The sequence below is a fragment of the Thalassophryne amazonica genome, chromosome 15 (assembly GCF_902500255.1).
Source record: "Thalassophryne amazonica chromosome 15, fThaAma1.1, whole genome shotgun sequence".
Lineage (NCBI taxonomy): Eukaryota > Metazoa > Chordata > Actinopteri > Batrachoidiformes > Batrachoididae > Thalassophryne > Thalassophryne amazonica.
In genome coordinates this window covers 216,934-224,041 of record NC_047117.1, presented here as the reverse complement: position 1 = coordinate 224,041, position 7,108 = coordinate 216,934, and positions in this window count along the sequence as shown.

The window sequence follows — 7,108 nt, the reverse complement described above, 5'->3', positions numbered from 1 at the left end:
TCTAACCTTACTAACCCCCAGAGTAACAGTGGTTAAGAAAAAACTCCCTCTGAGGAAGAAACCTGAAGCAGACCAGACTCAAAGGGGTGACCTTAAAATCTGATCTCACTGGGACAGGAAGCCAGTGAAGAGACGCCAAAATGGGTGTAATGTGGTCAAACTTTCTGCTTCATGTCAAAAGTCTGGCAGCAGCATTTTGAACCAAGTGGAGAGCCCTAATGCTGGTCTGTGGTAAACCAGAAAATAGAACATTGCAGTAGTCCAATCTAGAAGAGATGAACGCATGAATCAAGTTCTCAGCATCAGCCATAGACAGGATGGGACGAATCTTCACTATATTTCACAGGTGGAAGAAAGCAGTCCTAGTAATATCTCTAATGTGGAGGTCAAAGGACAATGTAGGATCAAAAATTACCCCAAGGTTCCTCACTTTGTCAGTGTGATGTATGACACATGAGCCTAGGCTAAGTGTTAACTGGTCAAATTGATACCGATGTCTCACTGGACCAAGAACCATCATTTCAGTTCCAAAATTCCTGTCTGCCGAAACCCGGTCATTCTCAGCTGGTTTCTAACCCGGATCTCGTAGGGGTGCCGCCATGGTACCTTCGCAACACTTACCATCTAGTTAAGATAAAACAAGGGGACGAATGGAAAACCACTGTTAACACCCCATCTGGTAACCACGAGTATTTAGTCATGCTGTTTGGCCTCACCAACACTCCCGCAGTTTTCCAGAATTTAGTTAATGCCGTGTTGCGGGAATACTTGAATAAATTTGTTTTCATGTACTTGGATGATATTCTCATTTTCTCTCCCGACCCAGTAACTCACACCCTTCACTTGTGCACCGTATTACAGGCTTAGTTGCTCCATAATCTCTTTGCTGAAACTGAAAAATGAATTTCATAAATCTACAGTTTGTTCCTGGGATTTGTCATAGCAGACAGAGAGGTTAAGATGGACCCTGATAAGGTAGCGGATGTGTGTGACTGGGCAGTTCCGTCCTCGTGGAAGGAGGTACAAAGATTCCTGGGTTTTGCCAACTTCTACCGTAAATTCATACGTAACTTCAGCACCGTTGGAGCTCTGTTACACAAAGTCACGTTGTTCCTCCGGCTGTTTGTCTGGACGCTGGAGTGCGACGAGGCTTTTAGGGTCCTAAAGAAACACTTCACTGCAGCCCCCGTGTTGCTCCTCCCTGACCCCACTCAACAGTTCGTGGTTGAGGTCGATGCTTCTGACGTTGCTGCGGTTCTCTCGCAATGTAATCCCTCTGACAACAGGTTGCATCCGTGCGCCTATCTGTCCAAAAGTTGACCGTGGTGGTGAAAGTGGCCTTGGAGGAGTGGTGCCACTGGCTGGTCGGGCACAGATGCCGTTTTTGGTTTATACTGATCATAAAAATGTGGAGTACCTGCAAACTGCCAAGCTTCTCAAAGTCTTGCCAGGCAAGATGAGCTGTCTTCTTTAGTCATTTCAACTTTGTACTTTCATATCGGCTGGGCTCTAAGAACAGCAAACCTGATGCTTTATCTTGTCAGGGCAATCTGGTTGATGCACCGTCCGATCTGGCAACTATTTTACCTGCATCCTGTTTTGTCTCAGCATTAATCTGGGAGATTGAGTCTAAGGTCCAGTCGGCTGCAGGTGTTGCCCCGGTTCCACCGGGTTTTCCTAATAGCAAGCTTTTTGTTCCATCGGCCCTCAGGCGGGATGTAATCAGGTGGGCTCACGACAGTCATTTCTCCTGCTGCCCAGGTGTTAAAAACGTTTGTAATTCAGCAGAGATTTTGGTGGCCTTGTTTGTCGAAAGATATAAGAGAGTATGTCAATGCTTGTCAGATGTGTGCTGTGGTGAGCACTTTTCTGCTAATCCGCTAATTATCAAAGGGAAGTGGCTATTCACACGGCCGCCGTGTCCATAACTCTCATTTGGCTATTCACACGGCAAGACTCTGGTGGTAAAACTTGGAACTACTTGTATAAACAAACACTGCATTAAATGAGAGTTACGGACACGGCCGCCGTTCGAATAGGGTCGGTGCCTTTTGCCACCAGAGTCTTGCCGTGTGAATACTGAAATGAGAGTTATGGACATGGTGCGAATAGCCACGCCCTTATCAAAGCTAAGGTTTTCATTAATGGATTAGCTTTCCAGATAACTTTGAAAACCATCAGCAGACCAATTAGCTTACGATAAATTGAGTTCTGATAACTTTTAGACCGCTAACATATTTTTGCGGGCATAGTGAATAAAGCTTAACAGTTAAAAACTTTTGTAAAGTCTGAAATCATAGATTTTAGTGCCTGTCTATTACATGCTTTGTAGCAGCCAGCCAGCCATGAATGGTAGAGCTCTGTCCTCTGCAGGCAGAGGAAAGCTACCTACCAGAGAGAAAAGAAAGAGGGAGGGAATTTAATATTATAAGATATTTTCTCTTCACACCATACAGACCTGCCGGTCATTTCACTGGAGTCTCACACAGGCTGACAGTTTCGAGTTATGGTTATAACTTTAAATAAACTAATTCCGGACAAGTTATTGAAATTAACATCATGTCTGTTGTTTTACGAAGTGAAAATATCAGCTATATGTTTTAGTTTTAAAGTAGTGCACTAATTTTGAAGGTTTTAGCATTTAGACAGACATGCCGCATTGCATTATGGGTACATTAGTTTCCTGACATCAGTGGTTGGCTGGTCGGTATAACACAGTTACTGAAATGTGTGGTGGGTTTTATTAATACATCTGTATTTAAAATGTCATTTTTTTCCATCCATCCATCTTCTACCGCTTAGTCCAATTAAGGGTCTGGGGGGCTGGAGCCTATCCCAGCAGTCATAAAGCGTGAGGCGGGGTACACCCAGGACAGGACGCCAGTCTGTCGCAGGGCCACAAATAGACAAACAAACACAGACACACACACACCTACGGACAATTTTTAAAGATTCCAATCCGCCTAACCCGCATGTCTTTGGATGTGGGAGGAAACGAGCACCTGGAGGAAACCCACGCAAACACGGGGAGAACATGTAAACTCCACACAGAAAGGCCACAGGAATTGAACCCACAACCTTCTCGCTGTGAGGCAACAGTGCTAACCACTAAGCCACCGTGCTGCCCATCATTTTTTTCCATTTGTAAAAAAAAAAAAAAAAAGGCAGTTTGAAAACTGAAAATTCTGTTTAAGCCCTTCATCACTTTTAGAGAATGTGTGGCACACTGCCATGAACTGTGTGTGTGTGTGTGTGTGTGTGTGTGTGTGTGTGTGTGTGTGTGTGTGTGTGTGTGTGTGTGTGTGTGTGTGTGTGTGTCCCCTCAGTACCACGGGATACAAAATGCACAATTCCTCCAATCACAACCACAGAAGCCTGTAACTTCTTCTGGGTTGTCTGGGTGTCTTGGTGGCTTTCCTCACTCTTCTTCTTGCACAGTCACTCAGTTTTTGAGAACTGTCTACTCCACACAGATTTACCATTTCTACATAACTGATGGAAATAAAGTCCAAGACATATTCAGTGACTTGGAAATGTTCATGTATCCATCCCCTGACTTCTCTGGAAAAAAAAACTGGATGTAAAAGTGATGGTTTGTATGTGTAATACTAAAGGGGCACCTACTTATTCACACTAGGGATGTGACCAATCCAATCCCGGATCAGTATCGGGTTCCGATACCGACGTAACTCACGTATCAGAAAATACCAATCCAACCCGCGACTGGATCCTCTCAGCTGCTATTGGTTGGTGCCGAGCGGGAGGAGGAGAGGGGAGGTTTTCTGAAGCTGGGCTGTTTGAGAGAGCTCTCCTCCGCAGTGTTCTAGCTGTGGTTAGCATCAAATTTCTGCCCGGCTCTCAGGTTTAAATCGTCTGTCGAGCACTGATTTTCCAAAAAAATTAACTGAATTGTTGCTGAAAATGTGTGCTAAAAAGTTAGCCGCTTCACTGTCCCGAGGCTGTAAAATGCTTCTAGTCAGGGTCAGAATCAGAAAAAGAGACTTAAATAAAGATCTTCAGGCATTTTTGAGTAAAAGTTGGCAAACAACTTTTTCTAAATGTATTTTTTGTGCTGAATCCATTTTTTGCTGTTTGCAAACTGTACCTCCCACGTGTAACCCAGTAGGGGGCGCTTTTTGTAAAAAATTAACATTTTTCCATTACTTTGAGTATAAAATCTGTACATCTTCAAAAAGTTAAATTGCAGAAAGCTGCATATATCCTTTAGCTAGATTATTACCAAATTTGGCTTCAATTGGATGAAAGAAACTCTGAAAAACAGACCTTGAGGTAATGTACAAATTACCACTTTTGATGATAAAATAAAGACTGTAGTCTGTAGTTAATGGTCTCAGTGACTTTACTGGCCATCCCTTAATGACTACTTGTCAGAATATATCCCACATTGTCATCTGGAATAAATAAGTCACTAGACTGTATAGCCCAGGTCAGAATCACCAAAATGTGTACAGGAGGCATGAAGAGCCTCTGGCATTTCTGAGGGGGCAAACAGACTTTTGGCAAAAGTTGGCCAGTGAACTTTTCTAAGGGTATTTTTTCTGCTGAATCCATTTTTGGTGTTTGCCAAGCTGTAACTCTTATGTGTATCTCAACAGAACGGGCACCTAATAGGCTCATACTGTATTTATACAGCAGATATCAGTTCTGGCTAAAAAAACAGTTTATATTGTGATATAAGATTTACTGGGTACAGGAAACAAACATAATAATTAAAACACATCAGACATACAGTATCCTACAACATTCCTCGTCAACACTGACCTTTTATTTTGTACATACACAAAAGAACATTAACATCATGCTGGAGGCAGCAATATACCATATATGCAACCAATCTTTCTATTTTGCATAAATAAACCAAAAGAAACATTTAGTTAGATGAAATTACAATCTTTAAACTAGTTGTATATCCACATGGACATGTAAATAATGTAATTTAACTAGGAGAATGGTTGAACATATTAACATAAAACTATAAACAATGGTGAGCGATATTCTCAAATATGATCTCATCACCAAATAAAAATCAATTTAAAAGCCACAGTTTCCCAACACTAAGCAGAATGTTATATCATGCCCTGGGAAATGCTCTTATTCAGTTCAGTAATTGCTACATTCTGCATCACTTGAATTGCACTTACATGCTGCAGAGCAACGCAGACGAGTCCTTTTACACTTACATCGTGAGGCACAACTGCAGCTGATCAATTCCAAACAATAGCCTTTTTTTTTCATAATAAATACCTTCTTCAACTTGCTGCAAAGTTTTAAGACATTCTCAATGGTGGAAGTGAATACCCACATTTGTCTTTAATTCTGATGAACAATATCCGAATGATGTGTGGGAATAACGGGAGAAAGTAATTTACTTTTGAATTCAAAAAATACATTTCTTGTATAACTCTGAACTTTATTTACAGACTTTAATCTGAGGACAATAGTCTGCTAGTGGCTCCAAAATAAATGACTCAGGAATTTTAGATATTCTATTCGTCTGCTTGAAATATGGGGATGAAATAAGATATTTTAATGACTACAATGAGAAATTAAATTTCAGTTATCATTGTCACATCCAGTATCTTAATTCCCACCAAAAATAACCAACTGCACTTGATTATTGTTGTCACACACGATATAAAACTGTAAAATGTGGAATTTCCTGGTCGTCCCAGATTTTGGGCTGTATTGACTTGTACATAAGAGTTACAGCTTGGCAAACACCAAAAATGGATTCAGCAGAAAAAATACCCTTAGAAAAGTGTGATTGATTGAGTGTGTGAACAGGTGTTTTTTATACAGGTAACAAGTTCAAACAGGTGCAATTAATACAGGTAAAGAGTGCAGAATAAGAGAACTTCTTAAAGACAAACAGGTCTGTGAGAGACAGAATTCTTGCTGGTTGGTAGGTGATCAAATACTTATTTGCAGCAGTAACATACAAATAAATTACTAAAAAAAATCATATATTGTGATTTCTGGATTTTTTTTTTTTTTTTTTTAGATTATGTCTCTCACAGTGGATGCACCTAAGATGAAAATTTCAGACCCCTCCATGATTTCTAAGTGGGAGAACTTGAAAAATCGCAGGGTGTTCAAATACTGATTTTCCTCACTGTGTATTAGGCTGAAGCTCGTAGAGCTGTGTGTAATAAATATTAACATTGCAGGGAAAACTAACTCTCCTGTAGCTAGTTAAGTGATGTTTTATTCTTTCAGTACACCTATAAAAAAAATCCATCATGACTTTATTTCGATATATATATATATATAAAATACAAATAATGGATGGTAAGGAGTGAATGAGCATCCACCTGCAGTCTGTATAACTTGGGAGTGGTAAGATGGCTGCCAGTGTGCCTCAGCGGTTCGTAAGGAGCGTGTGGACCAATCAGCTGTCCAGGGTTATAATTGGATTGGTTTGTGCTGACACGCACGCGCTCCACTCGTGGATTTGTCCCTCCCACAAAACAACACACCGGCGTCGGTGCCGTGTGCTGGACCTTTGGTGACGTCATCGGCAGCTAAAATGACAAAGTTACTAAGATAAAAAAAAAAGGTTACTTGGCTCAGTGTGTTTTGTTTTTTTTTGTTCTTGGCTCAGTGTGTCTTTTTTTTTTTGGTTCTTGGCTCAGTGTGTCTTTTTGTTCTTGGCTCAGTGTGTCTTCTTTGGGGGGGAGGGGTTCTTGGCTCAGTGTGTCTTTTTTTTTTTTTTGTTCTTGGCTCAGTGTGTCTTTTTTTTGGTTTTTGGCTCAGTGTGTCTTTTTTTTTGGTTCTTGGCTCAGTGTGTCTTTTTTTTGGTTCTTGGCTCAGTGTGTCTTTTTTTTTTTGGTTCTTGGCTCAGTGTGTCTTTTTTTTTGGTTCTTGGCTCAGTGTGTCTTTTTTTTTTTGTTCTTGGCTCAGTGTGTCTTTTTTTTTGGTTCTTGGCTCAGTGTGTCTTTTTTTTTTTGGTTCTTGGCTCAGTGTGTCTTTTTGTTGTTCTTGGCTCAGTGTGTCTTCTTTGGGGGGGAGGGGTTCTTGGCTCAGTGTGTCTTTTTTTTGGGCTCAGTGTGTCTTTTTTGGGGGGGGGTTCTTGGCTCAGTGTGTCTTT